At 36.1% G+C, this 19993-nt stretch overlaps 1 protein-coding gene across 2 annotated transcripts in view; it reads left to right on the forward strand.

Moving 5' to 3' along the window:
* LOC121313060 (aryl hydrocarbon receptor repressor-like) overlaps nt 1-19993 on the forward strand; it is a 95079-nt gene that overhangs the window by 36623 nt on the left and 38463 nt on the right. The gene's annotated exons all lie outside the window — the stretch shown is intronic.

A 19993-nucleotide genomic window follows, 5' to 3' on the forward strand; every position in this document is an offset into this window, starting at 1 on the left:
TCTTTATTCACCAACTCCACAGTATGGCGCAGTATTGAAAGAAATGTCTCAAAACCCCTCTGCTGTTTGGGTTTTGTTTTTTTATGTTAAAAAGTTGAATGCAAACTGTGCAATCTCTGGGGTCCTTTACAATCGTAAGTTCATATTATTATTATTATTATTATTATTATTATTATTATTATTATTATTATTATTATTTTTAGTAGTAGTAAAATGTGACTGATGGCCTGCTTGGAGTGGTGACTGTTAAATTAAGTTTGTCTTGTTTAAGTCCGATGCAGTTAGTCCTGCTACAATACAAGCTTACTCGCAAGCAGAACTAATTATGTATAAATAAACAACGTGTATTTTTATTTCAGTTCTAAAACATGATTACTGTTCTATTAACATATTTTTAAACTACGTATGAATGTTTTGCTCCATTTATATGGCTTACCTGTAAAATAACAGGATTTTAAATCAAATATTAACAAGTAACTATGGTGACGTCACCAGTAAATTATGCAAATGAGTACCATCGAAGGTTTGAACCTTCCTTCGGTAATATGTCCCGAACCTTGAAGGTCAAAATGTACCCTTTGTTGTAGCCCTACAAAACTGGAGTTACCAATGTCCAGCATCACTGTTTTGCGTGTCATGCCCTGGCATTTATGAATGGTGAGTGTATGAGCACCAGTGACTGGAAACTGCCCTTGAACAATGTAGGCCCTGTCCATGACTTCAAACTTTGACCTTGAACATTCAAAGGTATGTGTGTGTCCCTTGTTAAAATAGATGGTTATGGTTTTGACCATCATGGGGTTTTCTAGCTAATAGGAAACAGCTTGAAGTTTCCCTATTGCACCTTTGATGAGACCAGTGGCAATTTGGATATTTTTCCAAAGCATCAGCTTACAGCCTATTTTCACTCATATGCTAGTTTGCAGTCCAACTGTATAACTGCAGTCAGTCTTCTAAGCTTTCAATTTTTTCAGCACATTTTCCTGGAGGGAAGGAAGGCAGTTTACAGTATCCATTGCCACAAGATGAATGTCCTCCCCAGGCATACTATCAAGCATAGCGGTCTGTATCTGATTACAGATGTCTACTGAAGGCATGAGACAGGCTGAACTTATATCTTTGTCATCTAAATGTTTCCATGTTGGATAATTTCTTCTTTACAGCTGTAAATATCTCCCCCCTTTGTTTGGTATCAGTTGTTTACTCAACAAAATGTGATCAGTTTTGTTGGTGTCTTTGAGTCTGGCAAGGTTAAACAGATTGGCAAAAACTTGGTACTGCTTCTGACGCATACTAATTGTGAGTTCATCATACGTGAACAATGTCCACAGATCCCATAGAGCCAATCAGTTTGTGCAATTCCTCTTGAGTAAGTGGCACATAAGGTGGATTCTGATGCACAGGTGGAAGCTACAGCAAATCCCCCTAGACGTAAGATGTCCTTTTTTCCAAACCAGCCATTGTCTTTGTTGGCAGTGTGGAAAATCTCACATAGGCAAAGGTGGATGTATTTTACATTAGAAATCATAGACTCATCATCAATAATGATGGATAAGGGTGTCTGCTAAGCAAATTAATAATAATAATAATAATAATAATAATAATAATAATAATAATAATAATAATAATAATAATAATAATAATAGAAAACTGTAGGGGTTTTGGCTTGTTTCAATAGAATAATAAGTAATCATTTACTAAGTGCTTTTATCCAAAGTGACTTATAGCGATTAAGGTGGATGACCGATGCATCAACCACTGCTGCTGCAGAGTCACTTACAATAGGACTTGGGTTTTACGTCTCATCTGAAGGACAGAGCACAAGGAGGTTTAGAGACTTGCTCATCAGGAACACACACAGCGAGTTAGTGGCTGAGCTGGGATTTGAACCGGACTCCTGGTTTAAAGCCTCTTTCTTTAAGCACTGTCCCTCAATGTTACAACTAGCTGTTCTAACACATTACTGTATTACTGTAACACACAACCTATATTGAGGCAATGTATTGCCGTTGGGATAGGGTAAATGTAAATAGTAGCCTAGTCTGTTGAAAGGGTTACGATATGAATCTGTGTAGTGTAGCGGTTATGTAGTTGGAGTGAAAGTAGGACTAGCTAGTGCTCAAATCCTGCCATTATTTTTATTTTATATATATATATATATATATATATATATATATATATATATATATATATATATATATATATATATATATATATATATATATATATATATATATATATATATATATATACACACACACACACACACACACACACACATACACATATATATATATATATATATATATATATATATATATATATATACACACACATACACTATATATATATATATATATATATATATATATATATATATATGCGCGCTCACACACACACACACACACACACACACACACACATATATATATATATATATATATATATATATATATATATATATATATATACACACACACACATATACATACATACATACATACATATACATACACACACATACACACACACACACACACACACATATATATACATATCATATATATATATATACATATACATATACACACATATGTGTGTACACACACACACACACACACACACACATATATATATATATATACATACACACACACACAAACGTTAAAGTAATGTGTGCAAAACTATGTTTGTTCAAGTGTCATTCATTTCCACTGCCAACCATGGACGGGAGTTCCCAGATGGGGGAGGTCGGCCAGGGTGTCCTTGGCTCAACGCGCACCAGCGACCCCTGTAGACTGGCCGGGTGCCTGCAGGTCTGCCTGCAAGCTATCCAGAGCTTCGTGGTCCTCCAATGGTGTAGCTCCGAGGTGGTTGCATGGTAGGCCCACAGATTGAAAAGAAGTGGATGGCTGACAGCACACATTTCAGAGGATGAGTGGGTCCGTCTTTGTCGGTGACCCGGGTTGAAATAAAAATAATTGGACATTTCAAATTGGGGAGAAAATATAATTGCTGATTCCAAATTTTAAAAAAATAAATTAAATAAGTGTCATTCATATCAACGCAATGTTTTTCATGTTAAAAATGTGTTTGTTACTGTGGCAGAGCAGGGCTCTGCCCTTGAAAATACTGGCAGGGATGGAGTAAGCAATCAACTAATGTAATTTTTCAATTATCATTTAGCCACCTGGCATAAAAGCAGGCCTCAGCCTCCCAGTAGGGAGGAGAGTTTTGGGAGAGGTTGGAGAGAGAAGGAGAGCCAGAGTGGGTTTTTTTTTTGTGTGTGCTTGAAACCAGAGAAGGGAATGCCCAGCCTAGAAGATTTATTTTGTAAGTTTTGTTTTGTGTTTAATTGTTTTTGTTTTGAAACCTTTTTGTTTGGCTGTGGTGCCTATTTATTTGATGTATTTCTGTGTATTTTGTTGATTAAAAGCTTTATTTTTGAACTTTGAAACTGTTTCTGAGCCTCACCCTCTGTCATCTTGCCACAATTACACATAAATAAAATATATTTTTTTAAGTTAATAAATAAAATAAACCATGTGTGGGAATCGAACCAAAGTCATGCTTTCAATGCAGATTGTAATGCAGATGCTCTAGCTTTCACTTCACAAAGTTTGTACTTCCACTTTGAAACATTTGCAAGTAGTATAGCATTAAAGTTACAGTTTTTAACAACTAACGAGACGAACAAGGCTTTGTAAATAATGATTATGTATTATCCCGATTGTATTGAAAGCTTTCATCTGATTTTCCAAACTATGCTAATAAGCTTGATCCGTTCATTTAGTACATTGTACAGTGCTCAAGTCCTGGGGAACGCACTGCAACAGCGTTCCTGTACTTTTTTTGGTAGCCGGAACAGAGTTCTGCCACTTTTTTTAGAACCTTTTTGAACATAAACAGAATAAGAATATCGCCGTCTCCTCGTTCTGGACGTTGAGACGGCAAACGTTAACCTCTCAGCGCTCATTGGAAAAGACAATAACAATCAATCTGTTCATGTTTACTTGTTCAATCTACCTGTTCAACTCCTCCAAACTGTACAACATTCGTTAACAATTAATGCATAAAAACAGCAGGGGTGTAACTGTCACTTTACTTTATGGTATGTGCATCTTTGTTTTATAAATTCATGAAGGCCTTTTATTTTTAGTTAATATCTTTGAAACACTAGTCTTATTGTATATTAAAGTAAAAAAAAATATAGAAAAGTAATATTTTGGGTTTGTGACCACTGATTTATATAGACAATATTTAGAAATTACAAAAGCAAATGTACAAATACATAAATTAATTTATTTAAAAACATACTCATTATATTCTGTTGGAAGAGGGATATGATTTTTGTTTCTAACCTAGTATTTGCTGACCGTGATTTACACTTACAGTCGCTTCCACATATGCTTCAAGTTCTTAGTTATCTGCTTGTGCCGGGTCCGGAGTTTCATGCCTGGTAATTTTTGGTAGCTGCGTGCAGATCTTTGCCTAGCCAGGTTATATAATCTTCAATTTTGAACATTACCAGTTTTTTTTTTTCAGTAATTCAGTAAAAATGTTTTACATTGTATGAAGAGATAAGACAGTTAAAATAGGAAATGTGAATTTATTGATAAGAAACATAAGTTACAAATTATAGGTGGAACACTAGTTAGACAAGCTGTTAACAAAGATGTGATACTGTATTATCGCTTATTTAATTTCAAACATCATGAACAAAGTTCATTGTTGTTTTGGGGGAAATATCCACACAAATAAGCGTAAAACTGTAGGACCAACATCACTATGGAATACAGCCTGCTGAAAATAGTATTGAAACTTGTTATCAGTACTGTATTCAGTTTATATAGTTTTTCCTTTTAACATTTAAAAAAAAATGTGAAAGCAATTAACTGATATGTATGTACATACAAATAAAAAAACACACAGTGCTTCAATTGTTTGAATCAGTTTTACACTTAATGTACTTGTATATAACACTTGAGTACCGCTGTCAGATTTGTTTTGCAGAGTGAAATTATATACAGTGTAAAACTCAGGTTTGGGGCAATCAGAAAAATACTAATTTTTAAATAAACCTTTAGTATACAATATATGTACATATATTGCTGTTTCTGTAAACATCTGAATGCTCATTAAAATGAACCATTGCTATGTTCCCCAGCTGTTCGGATGAACAGGCTTCTACTGTATGTTATTGTTAGATAATTTTTAACTCAAGCACTGATATTGCAATGTTTTCAGGTTTAAGTAGCACTCAGCTAGACACTGTTGAATTATCTGTTTTATTTGAAACTACAGAGAATTCCTGTCAGGTGATGGAATTCACGGCACCAAAATAATAACCCTAAGTTTTAGTCTTGGCACTTTTACTGCATATTCTCTCCGGTCACAGCTCACACGCTCGCACCCACAGTTTCTCATGCAAGTTCAGCGCTGGACTTACTCCAGTCCCCAGGCTCATGCACCCCCCTTATATAACGTCATTTCCTGCCGCTGTTTGACTCAACCAGTCACATCCATCCTCTGCTACCCCCGAAAACAACACACATTGTCCCCACTCATTCACTCACACCCCCCTTCACATACTAACTAACGGCAGAACCGTTCCCCTTACAATACATGTAACATTTAAAAGACAGATGAGGCAAACTGAACAGACAACAAGTTCTGCAACAAAGCAATTGTCTGGGTCGTTACAATATAGACACTGAACAAAAATATTAACGCAACATGCAACGATTTCAAAGATTTTACTGAGTTACAATTCATATAAAGAAATCAGTCAATTTAAACAAATTCATTAGGCCCAAATCTATGGATTTCACATGACTGGGAATGTAGATATATATCTGTTGGTCACAGATACCTTAAAAAAAAAAAAAAAAAAGGTAGGGACGTGGATCAGAAAACCAGTTAGTATCTGGTGTGACCACCATTTGTCAGCGTGACACATCTCCTTCGCATAGGGTTGATCAGGCTGTTGATTGTGGCCTGTGGAATGTTGTCCCACTCCTCTTCAATGTCTGTGCAAAGTTGCTTGATATTGGCGGGAACTGGAACACGCTGTCGTACACGTCGATCCAGAGCATCTCAAACATGCTCAATGGGTGACATGTCTGGTGAGTATGCAGGCCATGGAAGAACTGGGACATTTTCAGCTTCCAGGAATTGTGTACAGATCCTTGTGACATGGGGCCGTGCATTATCATGCTGAAACATGAGGTGATGGCGGCGGATGAATGGCACAACAATGGGCCTCAGGATCTCGTCACGGTATCTCTGTGCATTCAAATTGCCATCGATAAAATACAATTGTGTTCATTGTCCGTAGCTTATGCCTGTCCATACCATTACCCCACCGCCACCATGGGGCACTCTGTTCACAACGTTGACATCAGCAAACGGCTCGCCCACACGACGCCATACACGCTGTCTGCCATCTGCTCGATACAGTCTGTAGTCAGGTCAAGACCCTGGTGATGATGACCAGCACGCAGATGAGCTTCCCTGAGACGGTTTCTGACAGTTTGTGCAGAAATTTTTCGGTTGTGGAAACCCAGTTTCATCAGCTGTCTGAGTGGCTGGTCTCAGATGATCCCACAGGGGAAGAAGCTGGATGTAGAGGTCCTGGGCTGGCGTGGTTACACGTGGTCTGCGGTTGTGAAGCCAGTTGAAAGCCAGTTCAACGTTGTAGGAGGTTTATGGTAGAGAAATGAACATTCAATTCTCTGGCAACAGCTCTTGTGGACATTCCTGCAGTCAGCATGCCAATTGCTCGCTCCCACAAAACTTGAGACATCTGTGGCATTGTGTTGTATGACAAAACTGCACATTTTAGAATGGCCTTTTATTGTCCCCAGCACAAGGTGCATGTGTGTAATGATCATGCTGTTTAATCAGCTTCTTGATATGGCACACCTGTCAGGTGGATGGATTATCTTGGCAAAGGAGAAATGCTCATTAACAGGGATGTAAACAAATTTGTGCACAAAATTTGAGAGAAATAAGCTTTTTATGCATATGGAAAATTTCTGGGATCTTTTATTTCAGCTCATGAAACATGGGACCAGCACTTTACATGTTGCGTTTATATTTGTTTAGTGTATTTTTAATTTGAAAGTTAATTTTATGTACAAAAATCTTCACTAATAGACAATTAAACAAGAACTATTGAGTATTTTTATTTCATACAGTAGTAAATGGCAGGGTTTATTTATATCCTATAGTGAAAAAGAAAGATATATTTATTTCAACATTTATTAATGTTTTATCAAATATATAGGCTCTCCTTCAGCATAGCTACTTCTCAGACATTAGCATTTCTTTTTGTCCAGTGGGGAACACAAACAGTTACTGTCAACAACCAGTATCGTGAGGAACCATACTTCCTTGCGCCAATAGGGACCATAATGAGCGTTACACTGACAGGAAACCAACATTTTTCAGAGATCAAGATCAGAATCTCAGAATGATGATGATGATGATAATGACTCGAAAAATCTCCAAAATATAACAAAGTCCTGAGAATTCTCAGCTGGCGGATATCATCTTTCAAAATATCAATAAATTGTCTAATATATAATATAATAATATAATATAATATACTGACGTCAAAATAAATGCGTTCCCTAGTATATTTTCATGTTGGTAAAACTAGTTAATTGTCATTAAACTCGCATTCTATGTCACATTCTCATGACAATAGAAAGAGCATTTGGAATTTCCAACCTGCATGGAAATCTTGCCATTGAAAAGAGCCTTCTACTTGTGATAGTGGTTTTTATTGTAAGTGCAACTTTAAGAAAAGATTTATCGCTATACGGCAGTACATTTTTTAAAGGGTTTTTAAAATTAATTTCAGATTTTGTAATGTTTTTGCCGTGGAATGTTAAATTACATGTCCACAACATCAGAGACTACATTACAGGTCTGAGTCCATTGCATGTTCATCTTTGCTTATATTTAGGAGAGATTTGTACACATGTGCAACATCTGTTTTGTTTCCTGCGTTTTGACACAAGGAACATATTTTAGAGTATGACTTTTAAAATATCTTTCCTGTACAAAGTATTGTGGATGTCTGGTTTGGATGTTATTTCATTTGAAACTTACTTTAGTTTTAAATACCATTCTAATCAAAACTGAACTATCTAATCATAAAGGCCATATTATGTTCAGCAGTGAAAAACACACTTTTGAAATGTTTGTCGATTTATTCTGATTTTATGACTCAGTTTTGAAAGTTGGGTTTTGGAGGAGTATTTTTTTTTCTACTTACTGTAACTGTAATAGAGCTATCATTTTAAGTGCTGTCATTGCAAGCAAGAGTATCCTCTGCTCACCGCGCACCAGCAACCCATGTAGTCTGGCCAGGCGCCTGCGGGCTTGCCTGTTAGCTGCGTTGTCCTCCAGCGATGTAGCTCCTGGGTGGCTGGATGGTGAATCTGCAGTGTGTAAAGAAGCGGTCGGCTGACAGCACACGCTTGGAGGACAGAGTGTATTTGTCTTCACCCTCCCGAGTCAGCACAGGGGTGGTAGCGGTGAGCCTAAATAATAATTGGGGGAAAATAACAAAAATAATTGACAATGACTAAACTTGAAAAAATAAATAAATACTTTTAATTATTAGATTATAATAAATGATAAAATTTGTATTAATAAGTCATTTTCAGCAGGATTAAGACATTTCTTTAAAGAAAGCAACATATTCAACCAAATCAAAGTTTTAAAGGCTATTCAACCAAATAAAAACATTAGGTCGCACAGAAAGGTGAGCAAATATAAAATAAAACTTGTAAGAAATGCAATATGTTTAGTCACCTATTATAAATAGCTTTATAGAAAACATTCTTTCCGCAAAAAAAAAAAAGTAAATTCTTATAGCCTATCCTATCTCACAAATGACAGACTTTCCTTGTATATATTAAAGAATTATTTGCACCGGATTATAATTAGGACACTTTAAAAGGACAGCAATACATTAAAACTGGTGAAACGAAAAAATAAAAACATATAGCTATCTATTTATATGATGTAAAATGCTCTCACAAAAGACAAAGAAATATCTAGCATTTGAATACAAGAACTAGTAACTTTAGTAAAATTATATTCATAGCAGCACGTTTTTACAGACACTACTTGCTTCCTGGGGGCATATTACGGAATCATTTCCTAACTTGCTTTCTTATCTTTCATTGCTAGGATAGGGTTTTTCCTAACTTGGTATTACAGAAGCACTTCCTAAGTCACAGGAACCTATAATTTCCTAAGTGCTCTATCCTATCTTAACTTTAGTTAGGAAATCCTCTCTCACATTAAAACGTATTCGTTTGCAACTGATCAAGTCTGAATCCAGGGTCAACGGTCACAGCACGCACTATATCTAGTTTTACATCGTCACCAAAGAGAAAATAGCATATTTCATGATTGGTTCCTCTTCTCTTGGATACAGAAACTACCACAACAAACATCAATAATAAAAGCAAGAATATTTTTTCTACTTTTTAAACTTGAATTTTTGTCTTTGGAAATTAAAATTCGTAGCTGTTGTTGTCAAAAGTCTAATTGAATCTAAATCAGAGTCTCTGCTCTACAGACTAGCGATGATATAATTTATAAACCATCACAAGCAGAAACATTACTGTTTCCACAACATTACAACTGAGTAGGCTACGTAACGCTAAAGGATCCACGTTTACAAGATTCTTCCATGAGTTCGCATTCTGTACTGCTTTGTTTTCAGCAGGTAATAAAGCCGGGAGGGGGAATGCACAGGATACGTTTACAGGGAGTTTGTCATTAAGTTGTTTTAGCTATGCGTTCCCTGATGAGAATATGTGCACTGATAGCAAACTGGATGAAGCTTGAATCACAATATCACCAAAATAATAGACCTGAATAATTAACTGTATCATACAGAAAAAAAAGGTAACACTGCTGAGGCACACAATAGATTCGTCTTACGGTAGCTAGTTAGGCTAATCTTTCTGACAGGCCGAGAAATAAGGAAGGATACATGATACATCTGTCCCATTTACTGAAGGTAGGCTTACGGTGTATAATAAAAATAAAATAAATAAATACATAGCTGCACAAATAAATGAATACATACTTAACCAGATATTGCTAATTGCTTCTCGATTAACAACCGTACTGTAGACTAGTTGGCATGTGTTTGTAAACCTACGTTGTAGTTCAAAGTGCCTGATCATGTGTTTGTAAACCTACGTTGTAGTTCAAAGTGCCTGATCATGTGTTTTGGCAGGCAATTTTTTTTAATTAGGCTACCTTATACGTAAAAATAAATATGTTCAGTAATTAAACCGTTTAGATCTGTAATTTACAGATATATACTTGTTGCATGTATTCTTTGTCTCATTTTACTCAAAATAAATGAAGAATTACCATTGCAAGCTATGGATTTTCTTTTTCAAATCTAAGATAGGACAAGTGCCACCTTTCCCTAAATGTTAGGAAAAAAACTTAAGATAGCAAAATGAGTTAGGAATCCTTGTTCTGTAACACAAATTCCCCTAAACTGACAGTTAGGATGTCCTGACTCTAAGATAAGAGAGGATTGGCAGTTTAGGATGTTTCCTCTCTGCCTCCTCTACGCATCTACTGTGACAAAGTGTATTACTTGAAAACCACTTATCTAATTGTGATGAATCTATGGATTTTAGGATGAGTTCTGGTGGCCGATGAATGTTTTGGGAAACTGCTCTGGCTATTATGAGTGACCTAATTTTGCCTTGGCATGTGTGGTGTATTACTAATATATTTTGTTATTGTTAAAAGTTAATTTGGTTAATTCAGATGTGTGAGGCAGCAAACCTAGTCTGGGAAAAGGCACAATTTATACACAATTAAGTCCAACACAATTTTGCAGGTACAAAGATGTGACTTTTTACTGAACTGTATTTGATAAGATACCTACTTGAAAGCTGTCATGTTTCGGGCACTCCTTCCATCAGTAATTATAGTTACCACAGATGTGTGCAGTCGACAGTTACAGCAAGCAAGGTAATTATCGCTTCCGCAAAGACATCCATTAATCTGGAATTCCAAGGCATGAACAGGTTCAGCTTAGTGAATATTTGAAAGGCTTTTACCTGATAATAGGTTGCCTACATCTGGGCCTTGAAATTTAACAAAAGCACATTTACAAAATAAACGTATATAATTCACAAATATTATATAACTGCATGTATAAGATCAATTACCAATGCATGTCTTTGACATGGGGTTTACTTTTTTGGGCATCTGTGTTTTATATTAGTCTCAAATGGACTGTAAAGTCTTAATCTTTAACAGATTAGAATAGATTTATAGATTTAAAATACAAACAGGCTACCTGTTTAATACTTTAGCAGATTAACATGGTGGCTGGAATGCCCTGCAATAAACACATTTTCACTAAGCAGTGCTTTGAAAAGAGCAATATCAGTTATTTCTGTAGCAACAGGGTCATATAATTTTATTTTTTTACTTCCCCAGAATATTGATTTTCCAGAAGTTGTGCTCAGGAAAGATTGTAAATATAGCCACAAGTCATCATGCCTGTTAACAAAGTTTGACATATGAGCATTAAAATTTTTTATATAAAAATGTAAACAAGCCAAGTAATTTCTTTTTTAATGTTTTCGTCACAATGTTCTTCGTCACTTTTGACCATTAATTAATGAAAGGTCTTTGTGCATTTTTGTTATAGTTTTTTAGCTTTTGTTTTAAACTACTCATGTTTTGATTCCTATTAAATACAATGAACTTGTATAAAATGTGAAAATATAGATCCTTCAGTGTTGTAATGGAAGTAAGTTCTCTGTAGAAAAAAAGTACTTTGATTGCCTCATTTTCAAAGGTGTCCTGGTAAGACAATAATAGGGAGGCTAAGAAACCAAAATGCATTTATTAATTTTTCATAAAAATAAAACAGCACAAAATGATATGACTGTGGGACAAAAAAAAAACAGTTTTAAGAATAACCAAATATTATATATATATCGGGAGAAGAACCCCAAAATATCTGATTCGTTATAACTACTGACGGTAAATATGCTGACGGAACTATGTTGATGATAGTTAATTGGCTTGCTTTGATAGCCAGTGAAATAATGCATTTCAATACTTGTCCTTTGTATTATAATGTTGTCAGAGCTCACCCAAAAAAATTCAGAGTGAAACAAAAAAGCTAATATGAGATTTTAGTTGTGGTGATTGTAGTGGTTTTAGCTGAAAAGTCATTTTGCTGTTAATTTACCCATTAAATGATTGAAGGTTTTATGGGATGCAGTTACTTCAGTCCTCCTTGTACTGTGTTTGCAGGCTTATAAATACCTAAAGTTAAATCAGTGTACAAAAGGTTCATATGGAAGTATTTTAAAAGATAACAAGGGCAACGACCTTATGGATACCCAAATCTGAGCTTTTTTTTTTTTTTTATGAGCTGCCTCACCTGGCAAGCGAAATGTTTTGTTAATTAGTTCCATGAATGTACCACAACACCCACATAAATGAGACAGAAAACTGGTTTCAAATGTAAAAGTAACAAATACCACTTTTTAGCTCGTGTAATCTTTGAGGTCTACTTTAAGTTTAAATGACTTGTGGAAAAATCTGAAAATTATGGCAATGCACGAAATGTTGACAGATGGCTGAGTCCTGTTCAGATTCACATTTAATCTTGCTCAAGCTCCCTATAATCATATTATCCCCCATGAGATTTGGAACCATTTACTTCATAAATATTGGCTTCATTTTAAGACTGGAAAATAATTTAACTGGAATCCCTTAGATTCTTCTGGTCTGTAAGTTAAGAAACCAACAATATTATCAGTTTTTTGGGATGGCAAAAAATTAGTTCCTAGTTCAGAAAAAAAACAAAAAAAACAGTTACTGTGCTTTGTTGCTGTATGATCTGGACAGTCATCCAAACCCAGCTATGTAGACTAAACTGAACCTTTTATGTTTAAATGCATAAATTATCTTTGAAAGTTCAGTTCTCTGAAAGTTTCAATAATTGGCCATTCACAGGCTGATTAAAGTTATTACGATTGGTATTGTGTCTGCCATTCACTAGTTTTTAGAAGGAGGATATTGGACAAGTCGTTATGCGTGCGAGATAAATGTATGGAAATTGGGCTAGGTGAATGGTATTTTAAATTAACAAATACACATTTGAGTCCTGAAATAAACTTGTGAGTTGTTTGTTACTAGTGTTGTAATATTACCAGTTTTAATTACTTAGCCAAAAAATGGAGCAAGCTATATTTTAATGTAAAAACGTTCATAAACCTGTCATACTGTGTCAGTCACCTTTCCTGATAGTTCTGGGATTGTGATCAGGGGAATCCTAATTAAAAGACGCATCCAAATGTGGCAAGCAACCGAATAAGTGGGCTTTATAAAAGATATACAATATATGCTTGTTGACACACCAAAACACAAATCTATTCCACTTGTAGGTGTATGATTCTTCATGAATACCAAAGGGCTTCAGAAATTCTTTAGGGAGTTGTACGTGTCTTAAACCCTTCAGCATCCATGCTGCCAGGTGTGAATGAGCCAAGAGTAGTTGAAGGACTATACCATCATCCAAGGACTTACATTTCTTAGGGGGTTTGGTAAAACTGGTTTGCCAATGATTTTGCCTTTAGGTCCATGGCCCATGAAGGAGGAATGGCTCTCAGTTTCTTCAGAGGACCCTGTAAAAATAAAGATAAACAGTGAGTTTCCACTTCTGTTGTTGGGAGCCCAAGCTTGAGAGGAAGTTATAGTAATAACACTGGAAATGTACTATTATTATTTGGTCTACTATAGTCATGTTTTCCAATTTCATATTAACTGTTTCTCTCAATTCTGTGAGAGTGATAATCCAATGTGGCTTCAGGGGGGACCACATGTCACAGCTTTTACACCAAAAGAGGATGTTGGATAGGTACCCACTCATTTGGATTCACTGCACTGCTCATTAGATAGCTCTCCGTCTTGCAGACAGCACTTCAATGGCAGCAACCATATAGTCCCACATAATGCGAAGATAAGTAATCCACTCCAAACCCTGACAAAGAGAAGCCTTTGCTAGCCTCACCCCTTGAACTTCAGTTTTTAGGATTCATTACACCCAAGAAGATGTAATAAATTCGTGTTTAACTTTATTATTAAATGTGTTTTAAGTTATGAATGAAAAAAGTGAAACATGATCTAATAGAAGCATTAAACTGAACTCACTGGTTGCTTCAGTTACACGTGAACTAGTTGGAGTTAAAGGTTTTGACAGTGGTTTTAGTCCTGCAAGTCTGCATTCACATTTTTCAAAAAAATCTGAAATGGCACAAAAAAGCCAAAAATGTCTGTTTCCAAAAGAGTCTCTGGGGATTAGAATTTGAGTTTAGATATAAACATACAGTAATCTACTGTGGGACTGGCTTCTTGTCCTTTTCCTCAACGCTTTAATTTAAAATTGTCATTAAAATGTTGACATTCCATTTCTTTATACACTCGACTATTTCAGTTTGTCTGTCATTAATACTTAAGTGAAAGCATGGTAATGCATGGAAGGGATAATACTGTAGAAACCATGGTTGACCTGGGTAAAGCATAGGACATGCATATTGCAGGCTGGAAAAAGCAATTAAGAAAGATATTAAAATAATTTGTTTCCTTTTATTTTTTACATTTCACTTCAAAATCAGATATTTTACACAATTCTCCCTTCATTTTGTTCAGAAGAATTTTCATTCGTAAAGTACAGACATATGCCCATTTCATAAGTGGTAATAATATCAACTTTAATTAGAGCAGCATTAATTGGAGCATTTTGCATAAAAAATATTGAGAGGTCAGTTATTCATAATTTCTACTTCAACCTAATTAAGTTGTCCTTCAGTTCTATCTGAATTATTTTTCAGTTCAGAGGAAATCTAATCTTTGTTCTGAGGCATCAGACAGCAGTCTAAAACCCATAAATGCTCATTGTCTAATGACCTTGAGCACTTAGTATACTGTATTGGGAGAGAGAGAGGCCCTGTCCACACACACAAACCTGCTTAAAAGTGCTAAATGCGGTTAGCGTCTACACTACACAGCATTTAATACCATACTCAAGAACCGGACAGGAGACCACCTCAGGGAGTCAGGGCGTCAGGCAGTGCAGCTTGTCAGAAGTTTGGACACTAATTATGAACGAAATTTTTTGTGTTTCCTCCAGTATCCCAAAATGCTTTGATATGTTTTGGTGCATGGACATTACAAATACAGTACTCAGAACGGGCGTCTGAAGGAGTTGAGAAAGACTATCAATACTGATATACCATATACAGGTTTGTTGTAAAATGGTGGATCATGGAGTGATTTGAGCAAATGCCGAAATCAAGGCATATTGATATTTGGAGTGATGAAATCGGTCAAGGAGAACTTCAGAGTAAAAATAAAACACGCACATTATGATAAAATGTACTTTGTATTTAAGAAACAAAGCCATAACATTCATGCTAAGAAGCGTTATGTCTTCCGTGGGCACGGGCTTCATATTTGCCGGGTTGTAAACATAAAATACAATGCATGGCGGGATAATGTCATATTAAGTCCCACAGTCTATTACACTGCTAGGAACTGTAACCAAACTATTTTAATAGTGTTTGTATGCATTAAGCTGATTAAACATGAAATGGTACTTTAGTGTGGAAGCTTTGAGCTGGTTCATAAAAACGCTTTAAGTACAGTTCTCGATCGGTTATGTAGTGTGGACAGGGCCAGAGTCTGAGGGAGAGAGTTTATATGATATTCATAATATGAAAGTCTTCAATGACTTCCATCCCGCTGTTGTGGTAATTATAAATTACCCTTTTGTTTCCAACCTAGAAATGTGGTGTTTTTCGAAATAAGGCTTCCATCCTCACTATGCTGTCCAGGAAATTTACTGTTGGACAGAATACATCTGTTGTTTTCTTGAAACGAGGGATGGCAATCCATGAATAGAAACAGCATGCATTTTAACTTATACATCTTAAATTAATATAGATTTTATAGTGCCTAATTAGAGTAAATGGGTGCTTTATTTCGGACCTCTGTTTTTCTTTCAAACTTTTCAAAAAAGAAAATATCAGAATGAAGAAAAACTATGACAGTTAACACTAGAACCTCCACGGTAGTCATTTTGATGTTTTTCACTTTTGAAATTTGAACTACTCTGCGTGTGTTAAAGATCTGCGGTTGTCTGTTGTTGACGTTTCCTAAATACATGTATTAAATACCCTGACGGCATTTGAAAGACAAAATTGCAAAAATAAAAAAAGTTATAAGCACTTCTACTAGAACCGCCAAAAGTAGTCATTTTGACAGCGTGTTACAATGCATGCTTTTATCAATATAATCAAAAATACACTATTTTTTTATATGTGTACAAACCAGTTTGTTATCTCTGCCTCAGCTGAGTTTACAGCAGTATGTTGTTGATAGTATGTCTAGATATGCGTTATCCAAATATCTATTGTAATCCTATTAATTCCTTGGATAACTGCCCTCTGGCTGTCTACGTGAGCATATAGTCTGATTTTTTGAGAAATCTTGAGTTTTTTGTGTTTTGATTTGAGAGCAACTATAGATATATTTGCCTTTGCATCAGAAATTTGAAACAACTTCATTGAAAATAGCTTTGCCTGTTTCAAGCTAAACATAAAAAATTACATTGACAAGCAGCTGTTTCCAACAAAAGCACAGTGTCACTGGACACAATACAAATCAAACAAGCCTGTCAAATTTGGGATCAAGTTTTGGCTGGCAGCGGACCCTACCCCTACCTGTGCAAAGATGAAACTCGCCCAGCTAGTCAGAGACAGGGTGACAATGTGGTACTTAGGCTGATGTAACCGTGCTTAGGAAAAGGAATGAATGTTACCAATGACATTTTTTCACTGTAATTGTCAAAAAAGTTGAAGAAAAAAACAGCCTGGTTGGAACAGTAAACAAAATGAGGAGAGTTTCCATCTGCGCAAAACCTAGTTCTCCTTAAAAGCAATCACCAGTGTCCAGTTGCTGTATTTTACAATGTACTGGGCATAGCAGCCATCAATTCCTTTGTTTTGTACAGTGAATGCACTGGGGAAAATATCAGTAGGAGAAATCTCTTATGATGCTAGCCATAGAACTTTGGCAGAAACATTTCGATCAGAAAACTGCAAAGCAGCAGGGAAACGCATCTTAATAGTGACACACACAACAGAAAACAATGCCAGGTAACTAAATGCAATAAAAACAAAACTTCTGATATCTGTGCCCAGTGTGAAAAAGCAGCATGTGGTAAATGCATTACATCTGTGTGGATTGTACAAATATGGGGGTGTGGAAGGGTGGTGGGTAATTCATTGACACGGGAGACAGAACAGGTGTACTTGAAGCACAGGTGTCCAGTTTTATTTGGAGGTATTGAGTTCTTTTTACCCGCAGAGGGTGCTGTTGTCAGTGGCTTGTCTATCAATGATGATAGACAAAACCACAGGAATACCAAGGCTGGTAAACAAATTGAATGTGGGCGCACTCGCAGGTGCTCAAAATAATAATGAAAACAGAAGACGAAAGAAAAAGGGGGGAAAATAAAACACAGTAACAAAACTACAGATTAAAGGTGCTGCACTTGGCAGTGTTACCCCGGTCGTCGCTACCCGCACAGCCCAGATCCCTGACCTACTCTGTCCGTTCCTCAGCTGTCTATATAATACACAGGGGGTCTGCCCACGGTTTCCCCGCTATTACTAACTCCTCTGGGTTTTCTTCTTGGTGACTGCTCAGGTTTCTTTTTGTCCTGGCCGTTTCTCAGCTCTTGTTCCGAGCTTCCGTACTTCCCGGTACATCTTTAAAAGGGCAGACCTGAAGAAACAGTAGAGCGTTATCTTATAGGGCTAACAATCTCCCCAAGACCCGCCTCTCAGCCACCCAGAGAGAGGGAAGGTCCACACACCCCCTTTCCCACCTCCCTGTGTCACTGCCATGACTCGCAGGCGGTTATTGGACGACTGCTGCCCTCCTCCTGCAGCACTATGAACACGCCAGCAGAGTCAGCACAGATCTCCCCCTGTTACAGGTAGCTACTTTGGAGTATGTTTCCCTGAATGCGCATTCCTGTTACACAATGGGAACAGAGTTATTTTCTTTGTTATGTTATTTTTTATAAATAGTTATTTCAATTTTACAATGTATGTACATATAGCAATATACATCTGTTTACACAATATCTTCTTTTGAAATGTTTATTTTATTATAGTTTCATTTTTTTATGTTATGCATTATATGCGCTAATTTCGAAAATAAAGCCTTATGTTTATTTTTTGATTTAAATACGGCGTTTCTGCTATGCAAATGTGATAGGATGTTCATAAATAAAACTTTTGCGTTATATCTGATAGTTTGTGTTTTATTTTCATATCGAAGCTGTTTAAAATGACTACTGCTGGCGGTTCTAGTGCTAATGATGAATGATGCTAAAATGTATACCAGAACTTTGATCCACAATTTAATAAATATTCTTCAAAGCCTGTAAAAAAGAGTACTTTCTTTAAACAATTACCTAAAAACACAAACCATGTTTGCCTTTCTCCCCAAATAAATAAATAAATATGTGTCCTGACTTCCTGCCACATTACCTAAAAAATAAAGTTCCGGACATCTGATACAATATATAATGAAGCATTAGGTTCCATTACATTGCAGGCTTAACCTTTATGAAGAGCATTGAGTGCTTGCCAGCAGTCATCAATATTTAACAGCTGTTGTTATTATGAAATTCTTTATAGGTTAATGTGGCTTGCCTGCTTGCACGCAATGGTTTGAATGAATGCCAGAACTGTGTCAGAGAGAAGAGATTGACAGGCAGTTACCTTGCGTGACAGTAGGGCTTTGGTCAGCCAGCAGTCTGACTTTCTAAAAAAAGCTGCTCTCCCTCCCTGGTTTTTCTCTGCATTGGATTTCCTTGGTTGGGGGGGCTGAGGGGCGGTAATAGGCTAATGAGATGGCTTGTTGCCAGCCCCCCCCCGCCCACATGCCTCAAGTTAAGATATCTATGCACTGTATGCACGCAAGGCTGTCAGGAAAGGGAATACTCACAAGTGTCTGGAGCGCTGATGCCAAAAGATGACACCCCTGAAATGTTCACTTTGTATGGGAAAACTATTACTCTCAATCTCCCAGACAGAAATTAGTGCACAAGAAAAACAACAGTACTTCAAACCAAATACTTTAAAAGCCTTTTCCCTAAACATCAAATAGCTCCTAATTTTCTCTGTCTACAGAGAGAAAGCTGGATTTAAGAAAACCACAAAATGTATCCAATAAAACTAACACCATGTTAAGTTGTTGTAGGTCTAAATTGGTCTTGATATATTGCAGACAGATTTTCTTTTCTTTTTTTTCTTCAAAAGATGTATAGAAATATACAGCAACATTATATGTAAACGGTTCATATTTACTGTATATGTGCCCTGTATTATTGCTCTTTCTGTACTTTACCTTAATCTGTCTCCCCAAAAAGCAAAGGCTGCATTTTGAAGCACTGCAGTTTCCTTACTGAAACTGATGCTGAAAAGCTAGTGTAAAAAGTGTTTAGAGCACACACTTAAGTGGGGGTTACAAAAGATTCTAGTCAAAACAGCCTTTGACAAGATGCTTAATTCTTAATGATTAATTGTTCTAGTTGCCCAATGAAATAAAAGAAATCATTGTTGACTGAAAAAACAACTTCAATAATTAATTATTCCGTGTATTTATTTTTCCTAAATCCATATCCGTTCAAAGTTTTCATATTGAATATTTTAAGTCATGACAAAATGGATCTAAAAAAAAAAAATTGTGGTAAGATTGATTTCCTTGAGCGGTTTTGCCTGTCAAGAAAAATTTAACTCACTGTACTATATGTATTCATTACATAAGCGTACCAGTTGGTCTGTAGTAAGAACAGCTAGTATGCTTATATAAATAGTTAGAAAATGTGCAGGAA

The sequence above is a fragment of the Polyodon spathula genome, chromosome 3, assembly GCF_017654505.1.
Source record: "Polyodon spathula isolate WHYD16114869_AA chromosome 3, ASM1765450v1, whole genome shotgun sequence".
In the NCBI taxonomy this organism is placed as follows: Eukaryota; Metazoa; Chordata; class Actinopteri; order Acipenseriformes; family Polyodontidae; genus Polyodon; species Polyodon spathula.